This window comes from Camelina sativa, chromosome 9 (genome assembly GCF_030686135.1).
Source record: "Camelina sativa cultivar CO46 ecotype springtype chromosome 9, ASM3068613v1".
Taxonomy (NCBI): Eukaryota; Viridiplantae; Streptophyta; class Magnoliopsida; order Brassicales; family Brassicaceae; genus Camelina; species Camelina sativa.
The window spans coordinates 11,012,724-11,033,682 of record NC_141888.1 but is presented as its reverse complement, the minus strand read 5'-3'; the positions used below and the strand labels follow the sequence as shown (position 1 = coordinate 11,033,682).

Genomic DNA, 20,959 nt, shown 5'->3' with positions numbered 1-20,959 from the left:
CCTCATATGTTATTTTCAGATGCTAATTTTGTGATGCAACCTCAACTTCGTCTTCTAAAAAGAACATGTTGTACTTTAATAATATGTTGTTTCTGGCAATGTTTTTGGTTAAAAGTATTTGATCATAAATTGATAAAATCTCAAGCCTATTACATATATATATATATATATATATATATTTTTAATCATGTTATAGAATTGTAGCTCCGGTTGATAATATGCATTCTGAAATATGCTATACATGTCACTTTTTTGTAATGACTTACATATCATTTTTTCTAGATTTTGTGACCATTGATTTTGTGTTTTTTTAGATGGATTAATTTTATCATAAATTGATAAAATCTCAAGTCTGTTTTGTATTTCTTTTTTTTTTATCATGTTATAGAATTGTAGCTCCGGTTGATAATATGCATTCTGAGATATGCAATACATGTCACTTTTTTGTAATGACTTACATATCATTTTTTTTAGATTTTGTGACCATTGATTTTATGTTTTTTAGATGGATTAATTTTTCAAGATTCATTTTCATAGTTTTTCCCTAAAAAAAATTGCGACCCTTACAATGTTTTCGTTTAAGATCAAAACTTTTAAGTTGAGTTGAGTAATTAATCTTTTATTTTTCTATAATTGAAATTGTTTCTTAGAAACTAATGTTTCACTTCAACTTTATTTTTATGTTTAGAATTTTATAAATACAATTGCATAAACTCTTTTTTTACTCCACCATGCATTAAAATCTTACTTATATTCTAAAACTTATTAACCCATTCTAAATTTTGGAATATGATCATTTTTGGTTAAAATATAAATAATAATATTATTACTAAAATAATAATATTATTACTAAAATAAATCAATAGTATTATTTTTACTATTTAAAAATATTCATTTATTTAAAACATTTGGGTTTAATATGGGCTTTTAAAGTTTTATGAATTAATAGATTATAAACTATATAGTGGATTAGTTTTTAGGATTAGGCCTAAATAAAAAAAATGAGTTGCTTATGTGACAGTATGAGGAGTGAGGAAAGGTAACTTTATATATATAGATATATAACTCCAATAAGTGAGTCGGACTTCAATTTTTATAAATAATCAACAACTAATTGCATACCGAGGAGGTGACGAATATTTAATGGATTGGTGTTCTAATTTCTTAAGAGAAAAAGAAAATAAAATAAGAGAGAGATAGGTTTTATTGTTACTTGGAACTACAAGCTAGTACTATAGTAGGTATAAACTTTATCAAACTAAAAGCAAACGCATAAATAAATGAAGGGTTAAATTAATCTGTAGCCCCGGATAAATGAAAAATTAAGTCTGTACTATCCTTAATCTAAAAATTAGTTTTATTTTGGCAGGTTTTGTTTTTTTACTATAAACCCCCTAAATACCTAGTTAATATTGCGTCGAACCTATAGAGGCATAAACTGCTGGAATATCTTAATGTATCTTATAAAATCTAATGTTGCAGATAGTGGAGCATTTAATGCACCGAGTGATAGTGAATCTTCCGCCGCCTGGCACATAGGGAAGAGCAAGATTTTGTAAAAAAGAAATGATTGTAGTAGATATTATTTGCTTTGTTGGGATACCCTAAGTATTCGGCTGGCTATTTATTACCGCTATAGCTTTTTTGGTACTCATACAAAGGGAAGGGTAAGACACAGAAGATATTGCGAATTTGGTGAAGAAAGAGATAAACACCCAGATAATTAAAGTGTAAGGTGGGTATTTACTGCGAGATATCTATGTTTGTTGTCGTGTACACCTTTATTGCGAGTTAGTATTGTAACATATAACTATGTTAGGTCCGCGATAACTAGTTTATTCCTACTATGTTGTTACAGGTGATTGATGACGCTGATTGTACAACTGGTTCAAGGGGAGTGGAAAAGAGATGGGCATGGCAATTACGAACACGTAGCCACTCCCGAAGGTTACTACTTAGCTGTCCGGCTCCGCAAAACCGGATTTGCAAAGGTTGTCAGTTCTGTTAAAGAACGGATGGATCTAAGGGCAGATAACGAGATCAAGTTGACGTACTAGTGGCCACAGTGGATGATGGGGCCTGACTGGAAACGCGCCGACCCAATCCAGATCCAGAATGATGAAGACATGACTCTATTCATGGCAATACGAGCAGATCTGGAAGAAGTGCATCTACGCGTGAGGGTTATCAAAGCAGGAAAGAAAAAAGATGGATTTGCAAAGGTTGTCAATTTTGTTAAAGAACGGATGGATCTAAGGGCAGATGACGAAATCGAGTTGACGTACCAGTGGCCACAGTGGATGATGGGGCCTGACTGGAAACGCGCCGACCCAATCCAGATCCAGAATGATGAAGACACGACTCTATTCATGGCAATACGAGCAGATCTGGAAGAAGTGCATCTACGCGTGAGGGTTATCAAAGCAGGAAAGAAAAAAGACGAACCAACTAACCGGAACCTGTTAGACATGGCGCCATATACGGCAAGAGAGATATCGGATATGTATTGGAATACCGCGGAAGCTAGAGCGGTATGGGACAACGCGTTACTTAATATGTTAACACGTAACAGTTTCGGTAACACAACTTCTGGGGGTCCGACTACAAGGCCTACGGATGTAAACCTAAACAGTGGAGAGTCACACTATGGATTTGGACAGCCAACCGTCCCTCGTAATCAAGGGATACGGATAATCACGGAGCAACCACATGCATCTGCTACCGGTCATACAGCCGAAGGAATTGGCGGCTCCGGAACAGTCACCAAATCCAAGGGAAAGGAGAAGATGGTTGGAGATGATCCTAATGATACTGCATAATTCGAGGCGTTTCGCAAACACTACCAGTCGGAGATGTGGAGGGAAATAAACGCTACGCAGTTCAGTGTCGATGGTATACCATTGGGGACAGTTGAACAGACAGCAGCTAGAAATAGGACGGCAAGGGCGCTGCAATTTGGGGTCCCTGTACAACCTTCTACAGCTGAAGATGACAGCTTACGTTTAAGCCTATCAGGTGGTGTTAGAGTAGCTACTAACCCGCCAGATATCCTGACACTGTCGTCGACAAGCTCTACAGATGCTACGCCAACGACGCCCACCACGCAACCTACAAGCGAGACATTCTCATCTAAGGACCTGGAAGATGACACAGGTAATGCATGTGCCCCGAATATTCTGACTTTCACTTCCAACACCTATGAATCTTACTAACAAAGTAATCTAAAAACAGGTGATGAAACGATGGGGGACCATTCTCTTGATGTGGGAGTACACCTCGATATAGCCCCTGCTTCTGGTACATATGGTGCCTTCCCTGCGAATGCCAACGAGTGTGTGACCGGTGGCCGCATGGATATAAGCGTAGTTCCGAATTGTGAGTTTGGAAACACTAGCAGGTCTTTGGTACCAATTAGAGAGACTCCAGTACCGACTGTATTGCGTGACAGTGACGCACCACCATATTTTGATGATCCCGGTGAAGAAGGTACAAAAATCATTATCAATCGATCTTTATTAGTTGCTAAACTCGTTACCCGATATCATTCGAATTAACAAATACGTTATTTATGTTGTTGGTAATGTACAGATCTGCTAAACAGGGCGTTAAAAGACGCTGATTACGAAGGCGAGATATTCGTGGGGAGGATTTTCAAAAACAAGGAAGACTGTACCATCAAAATGGCTATCCACGCAATACGTCGGAAATTCCATTTTGTAACCTCAAAATCGAGCACGATGAAAGTGTTGGCTGTATGTGTTAGTCACACATGTCCATGCCGTGTGTTTGCACATAAAATGGATGACAGCGACCGACTTGAGATTAGAAGCATTACTTTACAACACACTTGCAGTGTCGACGCAAGAGGAGATTTCCACAAACAAGCAACAACTACGGTTATTGGAAGTCTGATGAAGACACGGTATGCCGGCGTTGGTAGGGGACCATGGCCAAATGAACGCCGTCACATACTTTGTCAAGAGTTCAGCCTAAACGTATCTTATTGGAAGGCATGGAGAGCGAGGGAAATTGTGATGGACAATGCCATGGGCTCAGCCATAGGAAGCTTTGCATTGGTTCAACCATATATCAAGCTGCTCTTACAAACAAATCCAAACTCAAAAGTTGCCCTGGAAACTAAATTAGATAGTAATGGAGTTGATCGGTTTAAGTATCTCTTCCTCTCACTGCACGCATCAATCCAAGGATACGCCTACATGAGAAAGGTAATCATCATAGACGGTATGCACCTACGAGGCATATATGGAGGTTGTCTCATTGCTGCAAGCGCTCAGGATGCAAACTTCCAGGTGTTCCCTCTTGCGTTTGCAATAGTTAACAGTGAGAACGATGACGCCTGGACGTGGTTCTTACAAAAGCTAACGGACATCATGCCAGACGAAGCAGACATGGTATTTGTGTCCGACAGGCACTCCTCTATATACTCAAGTATACGTCAGGTACGATCTGAAATGCTAATTTTTTCCACCAGTAAGAAACATGTTAGTTTTAATGCTTATTGGCTATGGCCTTGATTGGAAGAGCATATGAGGAAGCTTTTTTAATTTTATCATCCAATCAACATTTATTATGAGAGCATATAAGGGAGAATTTCCCAAGCATTTAACTCTAAAATATTAATATATATTAAAATAAATTTAAATAATTAATTTATTTTGTAAAAATAGAAAATCTATATATATGAGAAACTACTTAATGTTATTATTTAAAATAATATAATAATTTATTTAATATATTAAAATATTATTGTAGATAAAACGTTTATAATATATTATTATTTTATTGTAGTTTAGTGTGTTATATTATATATATATTTTAAAAAGTTATGAAATTAAAAATGTAAATATAGATATAAACTTTTATACAAAATTATAATATATTAATTATTTGTAATTAAGGTGTAACATTATAAATTTATATAATTAAAAATTATTAAATTACACATTTATATATATAACAATTTATAAAATTTATTAAATGTAAAATATATTTTTTTTAAATTATATAGTAATGAGTGATAATTAATTTTCTTAATGAAACACATTTAAATTATATTTTTTAATTAGTATCATATATTAAATATAAATATAACATCTAATACTCCACTGCTATATCAATCAACTAAATCTGTTATATTAATCATAGCATACAGTTTATGCACCTTAATGCTTATGCTGCATAATGCTAATGCTCTAGTATATGTTGTTCCAATCAAGGCCTATATGGTCCACTATGTAAGATAATATTAGAGTTAAACAGTAATGGTGTTATTAGATAACCTATGTAATATAATATTAGTTCTAATCAACGTCAATGCATATAGTCAACTTATCAAATATGTTGTTACATATGATGATATCATAATTAGTAGCTGCTATCATTTTAGTTATTGTGCAACATGTTTTTTACGTCGCTATCTTTACAGGTGTACCCAATGGCATCGTATGCGGCGTGCATGGTCCACCTAAAGAGGAATATCATTGCGATTTTCAAATCAGAGACTTTAGGAGCATTGGTGTCGAGCGCAGCAAGAGTTTACAGACTAGCTGATTTCAACAAATTTTTTGCGGAGATCAATGCAATGAACAGAAAATGTGCAGACTACCTAACTAGCATCGGTTTCGAGCATTGGACACGATCTCACTTCGTGGGGGAACATTTCAACGTAATTACAAGCAACATAGCTGAGTCCTTAAACAATGTGTTGACTATGGCACGTGATTACCCCGTTATTTCGATCCTTGAGACCATCCGAACTACATTAGTAACTTGGTTTGCCATTCGGCGTGAAGCAGCACAACAAGAGGAGAACATATTGCCCCCCCAAGGTAAATGAAATGGTAATTGAGAACTTTGAAAAGGGAGCAGGGTATATGGTTTACAAAATAGGCGACGGCATCTATGAGGTCAGGGGTAAGGACGAATCAGTTTTCGCAGTTCATCTGTGGGAGAGGACATGCACTTGCAGAGAATTTCAGCTATTAACGATCCCCTGCAGTAATGCAATTGCTGCAGCTATTCAAGCACAGTCCCAAATCTCCGTTTGGCATACAAAACCCTCATCATGCCAGTGCCGGATGTTGGTAACCTAACACCTTCACCCGGAGACGTTGGGGGAGGAAAGCTTGCTCCACCGTTTGTTCAAAGACCACCTGGACGCCCGCGCAAATCACGTATATTTTCAAAGGGGGAGTTCAAGGTAAATTCAAAGATAATAAATAACTATTGAAGCTTGTAACGAACCTCTTAACTTGATAATGACAATATTTGCAGCGAACTTCACGGAAGCGGTGCACACGATGCCATACACTGGGGCATTGAAACGACCGACCTTTTTTTTTTTTAATAAATAATAAATAATAAATATAATATAATAAATAAACTACAGCTAGTGGTCCCATACCCACTAGCCACCTAACCACAATCACAACCAACAGCGGAATAACCAATCTCAATAACCAATAAATAATATCCAATAAATATAATAACCAATAGAATAATAGCCCGTGTTAATTCCAATAATCAAATAGCAGAAATCATAGAACCAGCAACCTAGCAATGTTCTAATGACTCAACTCTAGCAACCTAGCAAGCCAGACAACATCAAATCGAGTCCCTAGAACATCCTCCTCTTCATTTCCTTGATTCCACGATCACACTTTGCCTTTACCTGCACGACAAACACATATTGCAATGCATGAGTATTTTATAAACACTCAGTAAGGCAATCCTCCCATCTACTGGGCTATACACACAAGCAATAGAGACATCTCTAACCATCAAACAACATTCAACAATCAACAATAACAAACCAGGACTCTGCATCGTCCGATACCAACATGCATCGACCGACACCAGATGCAGGTTGCGTCGACCGATGCAAGATCTGCGTCGACCGACGCATGCTCGACATAACACGAAAACCCTAGAGTTTATGCGCCGTCCTCGCATTTGCATCAACCGACGCACAAAGTGCATCGACCGATGCAATGCCGAGCATCGTTTTCCTCCGAAGCTTCTCGCCGGATCTTCGTTCCTGCAACCACGAAAACTCGATCCCAAGCCACAAGAAAGCTTCCTAACATCCCAAATAACAATCTAACCAGCCTAACAACACATAACAAACAAATCAGAGAGATCTCTAGCTTAGATAAGCCATGGTCATGCACTTACCTTTGCCACAGAAGAATCTGAACCTCAAACAACCAAGAACAAGCTCCTAGGAAGCTCCTACAACGATCCCAACTACAGATCTCACCAAGAAACGCCACAAATCTCCAGAAATCACCAAAAACTCTCAATAACTTTTTCTCTCCTTTCGTTTCTCTCAAAAATGGCTCCCCACAACTAATGAGACAAAAACGACTTAAGGGATTCCTTTACCCAAAACGCAGCGTTTGACTTAAGTCAAAATGTAGAGACTCAACCTTGCATCGACCGATGCAACATTTGCATCGACCGATGCAACTCCCAAACCGGGATTTCGGTTCACGGATGTTACAATTCTCCCCCACCAAACTAGACTCGTCCTCGAATCTCGAACAACCATCAGCCAAGGACTCCCGTGCAACCGCCTCCACCGCCCGCACTCCTCCGACCGATCTTACAGAAGGTCACCTCTAGGCGATAGACTCACGCTCCAGGCGTCATTTGCTCTCGACTTTTGGACTTTCCTTTACTCATAGGCCTAGACCTTGAGTTCTTATTGGCTCCTCATCAGACCTAAGTCTACATGCCAAATGTTGGCTCCTCATCGCGCCTAAACCCGCATGCCATAATATATACGGAAAAATCCAAACTCGTCTCTCGGGTCGTCACCCTACAGCGCACCTCCGGACCGTCGTCCGAAGTCGATATACCAACCATACTCCCAAGCCACAAAGTCTCTGAATATGGCAGTACTAGGAGAACCTAAGTCCTCCAAGAGCCGCGAGAAAACAATTCTGAACACGTGTGAGTCTTATCCCTATCTAGGTTTCCTTCCCGTGGCTCGCGTAAAAACATCTCAATGTCCTACCAACCACATATCCCCTTACTGGAATACCTCATGACCACACAAGGATCATATACATGCCACAAGGGCCGCCACAAAGGCCAAACAAAATATCCTAAAGAGGACCGCCACCATGGCCAAACAAATGTCCTAAAGAGGACCGCCACCAAGGCCAAACAAATGTCCTAAAGAGGACCGCCACCAAGGCCAAACAAATGTCCTAAAGAGGACCGTCACAAAGACACTCTGGCTAAAAAGCCCGTCACAAAGACCATCTGTCCCGAAGGACCGTCACAAAGACAATCTGTCCCGAAGGACCGTCACAAACACACTCTGGCTAAACAGCCCGCCACAAAGGCCAAACAAATGTCCTAAAGAGGACCGCCACCAAGGCCAAACAAATGTCCTAAAGAGGACCGTCACAAAGACACTCTGGCTAAAAAGCCCGTCACAAAGACCACACAATGTCTAAAAAGACCGCCACACACTGGCACACTGACTCAAAAGTCCGCCACTAAGGCCACACACAAGCCCCTCCAAGGCTCTCCACCGCTAAAATGGACAAATTGTAACTCCCGTAAAACTTTCCATATTTAGCACTTTCCATTTTTGGAAACTTCTATTTCAGGAAACTTTCCTCCAAAACCCCGCCTCATGGAAACTTTGTACCCCGAACACCACCTCATCTTGTTACTGAGTCGCACAACCAACCACCCCAAGCGACCGAGTAACAAGAGAGATGGGCTGGAATACTCCATTCCCGCTCCAGCCACGGATTATAGATGGGACCAGGCTAAACAAGCTCAAGTCGTGGCTTGCTTCTCATACCACTTCTTGAACCTTGCCTTCATCTTTGCCTCAGGTTCCCAAGTCTGCTCCTCAACACCATCACAGTCCCACAGGACTCTCATCAAAGGAATCTTCTTCTTCCGAAGTTCCTTGATCCTCCTCTCGAGAACCCTCACTGGTCTCGCCTCCAATGTCATGTTAGGCTGAAGATCCTCAGGAATCTTAGCCAACACCTGCTCACCCTCATGGAGACACTTCCGCAACATAGACACATGGAAAACCTTATGGAATGCACGCATCACCTCAGGTAACTCCAATCTATATGCCACTGGTCCAACCCGCTCAATCACTCTGAATGGACCCATATACCTCGGACTGAACTTAATCTCTGACAATGACCTGTTCGGACCCCACAACATGGCCATCTTGAGGTACACTCTGTCTCCTACCTGAAACTCAAGATCTCTCCTCCACCTATCGGTATAACTCCTCTGCCTATCTTTAGCCTCCTTCATGTTCAGCTTGAGAACCCGAATCTTCTCTGAGATCTTCTGAACAAAACTAGCACCAAACATGCTCCTCTCCCCCACCTGAGTCCAGCAAAATGGTGTACGACATGGTCTCCCATACAAAGCCTCGTAAGGAGCCATCTTGATACTCGCCTGATAACTGTTGTTGTAAGCAAACTCTACCAGGTTCAGGTGATCTGCCCAATGGCCACCCCAATCCAATACACACATCCTCAGCAAATCCTCCAACGTCTGGATCGTCTTCTCAGACTGCCCATATGTCTGGGGATGATAAGCTATACTCATATGCACCTTAGTGCCCATCTCTGCCTGAAATGCCTTCCAGAACGCCGAAGTGAACTTAGAATCCCTATCAGACACAATGCTCGCTGGCACCCCATGCAATCTGACTACCTCTCTCACATACTACTTAGCCAAGACCGTTGCTCCATCATTCTTTTTAATGGCCAGAAAATGTGCAGACTTAGTCAACCGGTCCACAATGACCCAAATAGCATCAAAGGTCCGTGACACTGGCAATTCTACCACAAAATCCATGGTGATCATATCCTACTTCCACTCAGGAATGGGTAAACTCTTCAGTAAACCGCCAGGAACCTGATGCTCGGCCTTCACTAGCTGACACACATCGCACCTCGAAACCCAACTAGCTACATCCTTCTTCATCCTGACCCAATGATAGTACCTCTTGAGATCGCGATACATCTTAGTCGCTCCTGGATGAATAAATAACTTGCTCGCATGAGCCTCTCTCAGAATCTCCTACCTCAACTCCTCATCCTTGGGTACACAAACCCGACCGTGCACCAAGATAGTACCATTATCTGAGACCTGATACTCTGAATCCACATCCTTAGAGGCATTCACCAGCCCCAAATGCTTCTCCTGAGCCAACCGCACCCTACTCAGAAGATCTGCTCTGTCAACTGCTTCCAAACCCAACGGTTCCTGTGAAACAGCACACAAGCTGAAAGCACTGATCTCTCCAACCAGAGACTCCATCTCCTGCTCCTGAGCCGAAGCTACCCTCTTCTGACTCAGAGCATCTGCAACCGTATTAGCCTTACCGGGATGATAGGCTATCTCCAAATCATAATCCACCACAAGCTCCATCCACCGCCTCTGTCTCAAATTCAGCTCAGGCTGAGTGAATATATACTTCAGGTTCTTATGATCTGTAAACACCTGTACCTTTGCACCATAAAGATAAGATCTCCAAATCTTCAGGGCAAAAACTACATCATCCATCTTTAAATCACGAGTATGATAGTTGCTTTCATGCACCCGCAACTGCTGCGAAGCATAGGCAATCACCTTCCCATGCTGCATCAGAACACACCCCAAACAAACTCTAGATGCATCTGTATAAACCACCTAGGGTTCTCCCTGCTCAGGCAAAGCCAACACTGGCACAGTAGTCAACATCTCCTTCAGGCTTGCAAAGCCTTCCTCACACTCTTCTGACCAGACAAAAGGAGCATCCTTTCCTGTCAACTTAGTCATAGGACGTGCTCTGCTTGCAAACCCCTGCACAAACCTCCTGTAGTATCCTGCCAACCCAAGAAAACTCATGATCTCTGTGGCATTCTGCGGTCTAGGCCAATCTCTGATAGCCTGAATCTTCTCTGGATCTACTGAAACCCCCTCAGCAGAAACAATATGACCCAGAAAGCCCATCTCACGCTGCCAAAAACTGCACTTGCTCAACTTAGCAAACAACTTCTGCTCCCGCAGCTTCTCCATAACTGCCCTCAAATGCACTGCATGCTCTTCAGGACTCTTAGAATAAACCAGAATATCGTCGATGAAATTGATGACAGATACATCCAGAAACTCCTGAAACACGCTGTTCATCAATCTCATAAACGCTGCTGGTGCGTTAGTCAACCCGAAAGGCATCACCACAAACTCATAGTGCCCATACCTCGTCCTGAAAGCAGTCTTCCTCACATCTGCCTCATCTATCGATATCTGATGATAACCCGATGCCAGATCTACCTTGAAGAACCAAGTAGCACCCCTCAACTGATCCAACAACTCATCAATCTTAGGAAGAGGGTACTTGTTCTTCACAGTGACCCGGTTCAAATCCCGATAATCAATACACAACCTGAAACTTCCATCCTTCTTCTTCACAAACAACACCGGCGCTCCCCACGGTGATACACTAGGACGGATGAATCCCTTACTCAACAGATCTTCTAGCTGCTTCTTTAGCTCTGCCATCTCTGCTGGAGCCATCCTGTAAGGAGATCAAGAGTAGTCTCATCCAGATGATACAAAGCAACAAGTTTCATGGATTGCCAATGGAGGACCCATTGGATCATCTGGATGAATTTGATAGGCTCTGTAGCCTCACCAAGATAAATGGAGTTAGTGAGGATGGATTCAAACTCCGTATGTTCCCATTCTCTTTGGGCGACAAAGCACATATCTGGGAGAAATCACTCCCCAAGGAGTCCATCACCACTTGTGAAGCATGCAAGAAGGCGTTTCTGGCCAAATTCTTCTCCAACTCCAGAATCGCAAGGCTGCGAAATGACATTTCCAGCTTTGTTCAGAAGAACAATGAGACGTTCAGTGAAGCTTGGGAACGTTTCAAGGGATACACTACCAGATGTCCTCATCATGGCTTTAGCAATGCTTCATTGCTAAGCACACTTTACAGAGGAGTGGTCCTCAAGATACAGATGTTTCTGGACACCGTAAGCAATGGTAACTTCCTCAACAAGGATGTTGATGAAGGTTGAGACCTAGTGGAGAACTTGGCTCAATCTGATGGACATTATAATGAGGAGTATGATCACACTATGCGATCTACCGGAGAGGAAGATGCCAAGTATAAGAGGGACATGAAATCCCTCAATGACAAGTTCGATAAACTACTCAGCCAGCAGCAGCATGTTCATGCAATATCAGAGGAAGAGCAGTTTTTACAACAAGATGGGAAGAATATTCAGCTAGAGGATGTGAACTACATCAACAACCAAGGCGGTTACAACAAAGGGTACAACAACTACCAGCCAAATCCAAATCTGTCATACTGTAACCCGAATGTTGCCAACCCTCAAGACCAGATCTACCCATCAGCAGTTCAAGGGAAAGAGGTCCAGCAGAAGCCTTTTGTCCAATACAATCAAGGATATGCTCCTAAGCAGCAGTACTTTGGAAATTACCACCAACCCATTGCACCACCTGGATTCCAACAACAACAAGGCCAGCAGAACCAATCACAAGAAGCTGGCTTACGCGGCCTAATTAGCAGATAATTCAAAATCAGGCATCAGCTGCTATGGACACCGCAAAACGGTTTGCGGAAATGAGCAACAAGATCGATTCTGGATACAATGACTTGAACGCCAAGTACGATTCGCTGAATACTAAGCTGAGGTACCTAGAGGGCCACCACAACGACCAACCAGCTCCAAAGATCAACCAGCTTCCAGGTAAAACTGTTTAGAACCCAAAGGATTATGCCACTGCCCAAGCCATCTTCCTTGATGATGATTATGAGGATTACCTCACTGAGGATAGTGATGTTCAAGACGGGGAGGATATGGATCACTATGGGATAAATGAGGCCAAGTACTACATATCCAAGTAAGAACCCGAGCCTTTACCCAAGGAGACTGATCGAGTTGATGATCGAGCACTAGTTCAAGAATCACAAACCAAAGAACCACCCGAGGCAGAACCCGATGACTCACCCGATGATGGTAATCGGATGATACATTGAGTAGATGTTGAGATGAGAGATCAACCTCAACTGCCTGTAGCAGCAGAAAGGGAACTAGAGGAAAGGTTCAATGCTGCTCTTGACATCCATCTGGAGGCGCTTGCATAGCGTATGGCCAAGCGTAAAGCTCCACCTCTTAAGTTTTTGCCACCACATGAACTTCAAGAGGAAATCACCAAGGAGGCAGCTCAGCTGGAGATTGAGGTTAAGGAAGCTGTCAAGGAGATTGGGTATGAGATTCTCAGGAGTGGAGTGTGCTTAGATCCCCAACTGCGAATCGAGGACTTTGGAGGATCCTGGCTCTTTCACTTTGCCATGCTCGATAGGACTTCGGATTTTCAGAAATTGCTTTTGCGATCTGGGAGCTTCAGTCAGCATCATGCCATTGTCAGTCGCCAACAAGATGGGTTTCACCAGTTTTAAACCGAGTAATCTATATTTGGTTCTAGCTGATAGAACAATCAGACATCCTATAGGGATCATAGAAAATTTGCCACTCATGATTGGAAGAGTGGAAGTCCGCACTGATTTTATGATCCTTGATATGGATAAGGAACCAGACGATCCACTGATCCTAAGGAGACCATTTATGGCAACAGTAGGTGCAGTGATTGAGGTGAAGCAAGGAAAGATCATAATTGAGCATGGAAAGCACTTCAAGATGGAGTTTGATGTCAAGAAGGGAATTAATAGGCCAACCATTGATGTCAAGCTTTTTCCACTAAGAAAAAGCAGAGAAAAGTCAAACATCTTGAAGAAGTCAACACCACATTTGCTGTGGAACCTGGACAAGACTTGGAGAATCAATTGAATCACCCTGCTACAGTGGAGAGGATTCCAAAACCTCCCCTTCCTAAATCCCATGCTTAAAGAGCATGAAGAGTCAAGCTTAGTGACTTAAAACAAGCTCACTTGGGAGGAAGTCCCAAAGGTATCTTTAATTTTATTTTTGCATATTTACATAAAAAAAAGAAGAAAAGTGAAAAAGGAAAATTTGTGGAACCCGAGGCTCAACCCGACACCATACTCGACGCGCCTTATCGTGTCTTTGCTCGGGTGGCGAGTGGAGTCCAAATTCTACAAACCCTAGCCCACTCTCGGAAAGCCCAAGAAGCCAACCCTCCCTATTTAAGAAGTCTAACCCTCACAACTCCATAAGTTCTCTAACCCTCACAACTCCATAAGTGCTCTTTGATTTTTCGGGAACTAACCCTATTAATCTCGAAGTTTAGCTTTTCTTTCTTCTCAAGGTTTCGATAATGGCACCAAAGGTGAACACCTACCAAAGGAAGGGAAGAAGATCAACCTCCACCACTGCTAAAACCGGAGATGATACCGTCGAACCTCGAGAATCCAAAGGAAGAGGAGACGTTCCGCATTCCCAACCGCTGGCTGGACGTTTTGCTTCTCTAACCCGATGCTCAATCCGATCTGTCACTCGATCTGGTGCTCGAGCAACCGATCATGTAGACCCCCGAGTTTGCTCACCAAGCCAGGTGGCGAGTGCTGTTTGCCGATCTCCTCAACGTAGGGACCTGTCTACGTCCAAGAGAATTGTTACCGACCATATGAAGGTTAATTCTGATGATGGTGGAGGAGAGCCAGAGGAGATCCAAACATTGTGGCTAAGGAGCAGAGCTGCGGTTGCAAGAGGGAAGATACATGCCTCTGAAAAGGCTGAGAAGGTAGCTGAGAGAGCAGCTGAGGAGGAGGACCGAGTGATATCTTGTGTTTTTATGAGTTTTTAAAGCTTAATTCTTCATTGTTTTGTGCATATTCATGAGCATTTAGGTTGTTTAGGCTGCATTGTGCATCAAGTTTGGTATTTCAGGTGTTGGAGTGGAGATATGCAAGGAAAGTATGCTTTGGAGCCAAATAAGTCAAGGATTCGCAAGGAAATTGAAATGAGGACAAGAAGACCGAACGATCGACCAGCCGATCGACCAAATGGTTGATCAACGCATCACCAGATTTTTGGACTTCAGCCGATCGACCAACCGATCGACCATTTGGTCGATCAAAGCACTATCGGATCCCTCGGACTGGGCACAGGACAAAACGATCTACCAAGCAATCGACCAAATGGTCGATCGTGACGCGAGCCAAGACTTCGGAGACTTGGCCGATCGACCGAGCAATCGACCATATGGTCGATCGTGACGCAAGCTGGACTTTGGACTTCAAGGATCGAGACTTCGGAGACTTGAGCGATCGACCAAATGGTCGATCACGACGGAGGAACGATCGACCAAATGGTCGATCAAGTGGTCGATCAAGTACTTTTTTGGAACCTAAATCCGGTTTGTTCCAGTTTTCTCTGATTTGTTTAATTTCAATCCAGTTTGTTCCGGTTTAGTTTATGTTTTCCTATAAATACTCAAACCCTAATTGTGAAGACTTATCTCTTATCTTATCTTTTATCCCTTGTATTAGCTTTTGTTAAGTAGCCACCTAGGGTTAAGCTTTTCCACACTTGGTTTTGTTGAATCTTTGGTGGTTTTTCCAGTTTTAACAGTAGTTTCTCTTTCAAATCTCTTAATCTACAAACTTTTATTATGATTTCACAAAGACAAAACTCTTTCCTTTGTGTGATCATGATGATTAGTGAGCAGATCTTTTAGGACTTTGGGCTTGGTAGATTAGGGAGATAGATGGTTGATCTTTGATGTCTAGGGATTTATTTATGCATTTCCTATCTTGATTAGTGATAATAATGCTAGATAGCTTTGATCAAGCTTGAATCTAGACTTTAGGATTTCCATGCCCACAAGGTGTTTGATGAAATTCCTGAACCAAACTTTTCAAGAGCTTTGCATTCCTAGCCAATGGAAATTGTTGAATAGGGTGCTTAGTGGTATTTGGACTTGTTCTTAATGCATGCTTGTCTTGTGATTACCTTTGGAAATTGTTGATTATCACTTGATTAGCATAGGATCTCTATCATGGAAATGAATTGATTTGCATAAGTGTTCTAGCCATAGGATTGTTCTTGATTGTTACTTAGACATCTAGGATTGATTAACTATCTCCCAAGTCAATTACCTTGCCCATGGTTCTCTTGTTACTTCTTGATTTTCAGTATTGTTGCTAGTTGTGTTTTATTGCCTTGAGTTTGCATTATCTTGTTTCCTTTCTTTGAATCATTTTGTTAATTAAGATTGTGACAAAAGAACTTTTCCTTGTTTAAGAATAGATTAAGCATCTTTGTGTATTCTTGGTGTGTTGATTAATGCAAATTGTGGATTGATAAAAATTGATAAAAAAAGTTACTACATCACCGGGACACAGAGGAGGAGAACCGTGAGCGAGAGGAGGAGCAGAGAGAACGCACATGCCAAGCCTCGCGGAGGCTGAAGCAGAAAGAAGTGGAGACTCCGGCAAAACACTTCAAGGTTTTCTGCAAGATGAGTTTTGTTGGTACCCGCCGCCCTCACCGAGAGACGATAAAGCAGTTGGGCATCGCTAGAGATGTCGAGTTCCTGTTCGACATGTGCCACCTGGCCATATGATGCAAGCCCACCTTGAAGCTTATGAGGAGGAGACGGTCCACTTTCTCTCAACACTATGGTTGCACTACTTTGAGGACCACCCGACCCTACTACCCGATGGAGGATCGGGTTCATCACCTTCTCCAAGCGAAACAAGGAGTACCAGCTTATTTTCAAGGAGATGGAAAAGCTGTATGGTTTCAAGGCTGGAAGTGGTGAAGGCATGGAAATGAGCAAGGAGGAGATGAAGTCCCTATGGCTGACAATAGGCGACAAGCTCCCCTACAAGTCTACAAGCTCCAAATCCGCTCAAATAAGCAGCATTGTTTTGAGGTACTTTCACAAGTCCCTTCTCTTTGCTAAAAAGGAGACTGGGAAAGTGAATGACCATGAGCTCCAGCTGCTAGACATTGCCTTGTGTGGAGTGTTAGACAATGCTAGAGATGGTACTCCGCTAGTGGGAGATGTTGCGGATACTAGCATGGTCTTTGTGCTGCTCGGTCAGTTCTTTTACCTCAAGTCATGGGCTATTAAAACTGAGAGAAGAGAGATCTCCATAGGGGGACTGGTTACACCAATTTTGGTGGCGTGTGATGTGCCTTTGAAAGGAGTGGTACATGACTCGAGATTGCTGGACATCGACCACCTCGTGCTGGCGAGATTTTTGGCCTATGAGAGGCCAAATGACATGATGCTCTTTAAGTTCGTCCATCCAACTGACGGAGCAGCCCAAATTATCTTGCCCAATGTAGTGTGCACCAAGGGCCGGCTGGGGGATAACATAGACTTTGCACCGCCTCTAGAGGAGTTGTACAATTGATAACTCTCCTTTTTATATGTTTTTAGTATTCTTTTTTGTCCATATTTTGCATTTTTAGGTCATTAACTGTAGGAATTCACTTTTAGAGCATTTAGGGTGTTGCATTTCCGCATTTGCATATTTTGGATGAAAACAGGTGCTAAAGAGCCAAAAATGGGGGAAAACAAGGACAACTCGAGCATGTACCCGAAGGAGCCATCGAGCTACAAGAACAAGTCCGAACCCCAACACGATCGAAGAGGATCCAAGAGCGTGAAGAGCAACCCGAAGATCCACCCGAGGAGTATAGCTTTGTGTACCCCATCGAGTAGACCATCGGGCAGGTCTGGGAAGCTAGGTCAAACGGTTTCCATATATAAACCCCCTCTTTCCCTAGCTCGGAAACGAGCACGCCGCAGACCCTCAAACCAGAGAGCGAGAGCTTTTGTGAGAGAACTGAGCGACTCTACATTTTTCTTCTTGTTTTGCACTTTTATTTTATAGTTTTCTTAGATTTCTATCCTATGCTCTTTCTACTATACTCTATCTTTTAATATAATGTCATTTTCATTCATTTTGATTGTTTTGTTATTCGTTTCTATGTCCGAGTAGTGTAGTAAAGTTTCTAAGGATGGGATAGATGATTTTGTGTTCTTGATCGGTAAGGATACTTTAGTTGATTGTAAATGATTGATAGATTTCCTTCTAGGTTGGTGTTCTTAATGCTGTCAACAGACCGAAATGTTGAGATTAGATCTAGGGCGTTTACAAATGCTACAGGCCGAAAGGAGTAGATAAAATGCTTGATTTAGCCAATGCTAGAGGTTTACTTAACTCTGAGTAAGAAATTAGATGAGTTTAAGTCTACTAACAATAATTAATCGTTCTTAATGCCTGCTTGTCCATATTGCTAGTGCGACAGTGTGGTAATGTGTTCAAGGTTGATTGTTGCTAGTGCGAAAGTGTGGTGACAAGGTTTTAGAGGTTCATTGTCTAGGAAATAATTGCTTGAGGCATGTAAGGCATCCGTACTGGTCTAGGATACTTAGGATTCGATTACCCCCATCCTTAGGAACTTTCGTATTTTAATTATTTGCATTTTCTTCACTTACTCGACTACCTACCCGATCAGGTACACGATAACCTGCGTCGAGTAATACCTCGAGCTGTTCATATCTCACTTGCATACTCGATCACCCCACTCGATCCTGTACTCGATTGCTTGCATCGAGTACTTAGGTCGTGTGGTTTCTTGTTTATATTCTTTCCTTTTATTTATTTTAGGATTGTTAGAACCAAAACCTTATCTGCTTGGCTTGACTGGTATTGTACTGATCATATCCTTCCTCCTAGCAATAGACAACCATTTGGATTGATAACCCTTTGTACTACAACTGCATAGGGGATTGATACCCTGGGTGAAAACCTGTCTATCAATTTGGCGCCGTTGCCATTTGGTTGTTTTAATTTTGCTACGTTTAGGATTTCAGCACTTGCTAGATCAAGTTCGTTTGTTTATATTCGGTTCGGATACTGACTTGTTTGCTTTCGTATTGTTTGTTTTGAATCTCAGGTACAACCCGAGCACCCACCCGACCTGTCACTCGATCACCTGGATCGAGTTGATCCTCGTGTACACACTCGGATACCTACCTGTGCATGCAAACACGATCCAGAGGTAGCCAGAACCTGAGTCCTTTCATCGATAACATCGACAGACCTCGGCTACTCAGACAACAACAAGTTCAACCGGAACCAGCAATCATTGAGGAGACGATGAATAATCAGAACGGTCCACCAGCTCATCAAGCAAGGACCAATATAGGAGCAGGAGATGCTCCATCTACTCACACTCAGAGGAATGGCATTGTGCCACCAGCTGTGCAGAACAACAATTTTGAGATCAAGAGTAGTCTCATCGAGATGATACAGAGCAATAAGTTTCATGGATTGCCAATGGAGGACCCATTGGATCATCTGGATGAATTTGATAAGCTCTGTAGCCTCACTAAGATCAATGGAGTAAGTGAAGATGGATTCAAGCTCAGGCTTTTCCCATTCTCTTTGGGAGACAAAGCACACATTTGGGAGAAATCGCTCCCTAAGGAGTCCATCACCACTTGCGAAGTGTGCAAAAAGGCATTCCTAGCAAAATTCTTCTCCAACTCCCGAACCGCAAGGCTGCGAAATGACATTTTCGGCTTTGTACAGAAGAACAATGAAACGTTCAATGAAGCTTGGGAATGTTTCAAGGGATACACTACTCGATGTCCACATCACGGCTTCAGTAATGCTGAGCACACTATACAAAGGAGTGGTCCCCAAGATACGGATGTTACTGGACACCGTAAGTCATGGTAACTTCCTCAACAAGGATGTTGATGAAGGTTGGGACCTAGTGGAGAACTTGGCTCAATCTGATAGAAACTACAATGAGGAATATGATCGCTCTGTGCGATCTACACTAGAGGAAGATGCCAAGTATAAGAGGGACATGAAAGCCCTCAATGACAAGCTCGATCAGCTCCTCAACCAGCAGAAGCATGTTAATGCTATATCAGTGGAAGAGCAGTTTCTACAACAAGATGGGGAGACTATGCAGCTAGAGGATTTTAATTACATCAACAACCAAGGAGGTTACAACAGAGGGTACAACAACTTTAAGCCGAATCTGAATCTGTCTTATCGGAACCCGAACGTTGCAAATCCTCAGGACCAAACTTACCCATCTGAAGTTCAAGGGAACCAGGTCCAACAGAAGCCTTTTGTCCAGTACAACCAAGGCTATGTACCTAAACAGCAGTACTCAGGAACCTACAACCAACCACCTGGATTCCAACAAGAACAAGGTCCACCAAACCAATCACAAGAAGTTGAGTTACACGGTCTCATTCAGCAAATGATTCAGAATCAGGCTACAGCTTCTATGGACATTGCGAAACGGTTCGCAGAAATGAGCAACAAGATCGACTCCGGATACAATGATCTCAATGCCAAGTACGAATCACTCAACACAAAGGTTCGATACCTGGAAGGCCACCACAACAACCTACCAGCCCCAAAGATCAACCAACTCCCAGGTAAGGCTGTTCAAAACCCCAAGGATTATGCGACTGCTCAAGCCATCTTCCTTGATGATGACTATGAGGATTACCTCACTGGGGACAGTGATGATCTAGATGGGGAGGATGTGGAACACCCAATGAAAAATGAGGCTAAGCACTATATATCCGAGTATGAACCCGAGCCTTCACCCGAAGAGACTGATCGAATTGATGATCGAGCACTGGTTCGAGAATCAGAAACTGAAGAACAACCTGAAGTGGAACCCGATAACCTACACGATGGTGTTGATCGGATGATGCATCGAGTAGATGTTGAAAGGATAGATCAGCTTCAACCAACTGTAACAAAGGAAGGGGAGTTGGAGGAAAGGTTCAATGCTGCACTTGACATTCAGCTGGCGGCGCTTGCAGAGCAAATGGCTAAGCGTAAAGCTCCACCACCTAAGCTTTTGCCCCCACACGAGCTTCAGAAGGAAGCTGCCAAGGAAGCAGCTCGATTGGAGGATGAGGTTAAGGAAGCTGTCAAGGAGATCAGTTT

The 20,959-nt window shown here is 42.4% G+C and overlaps 2 non-coding genes and 1 pseudogene across 3 annotated transcripts; 1 reads left to right on the top strand and 2 right to left on the bottom strand.

Annotated features, from left to right (window-relative positions):
• Positions 1 to 5,163: 5,163 nt before the first annotated feature.
• Positions 5,164 to 6,342, top strand: LOC104774054 (uncharacterized; annotated as a pseudogene). Its single transcript, XR_015565332.1, has 3 exons — positions 5,164 to 5,255; positions 5,447 to 6,220; positions 6,295 to 6,342. The product of XR_015565332.1 is annotated as an uncharacterized LOC104774054 (transcript).
• Positions 6,343 to 11,861: 5,519 nt separating this feature from the next.
• Positions 11,862 to 11,968, bottom strand: LOC147938061 (small nucleolar RNA R71). The gene has a single exon (XR_015567512.1). It is a non-coding gene; the product is annotated as a small nucleolar RNA R71 (small nucleolar RNA).
• Positions 11,969 to 19,534: 7,566 nt separating this feature from the next.
• Positions 19,535 to 19,641, bottom strand: LOC147938060 (small nucleolar RNA R71). The gene has a single exon (XR_015567563.1). It is a non-coding gene; the product is annotated as a small nucleolar RNA R71 (small nucleolar RNA).
• Positions 19,642 to 20,959: the final 1,318 nt, after the last annotated feature.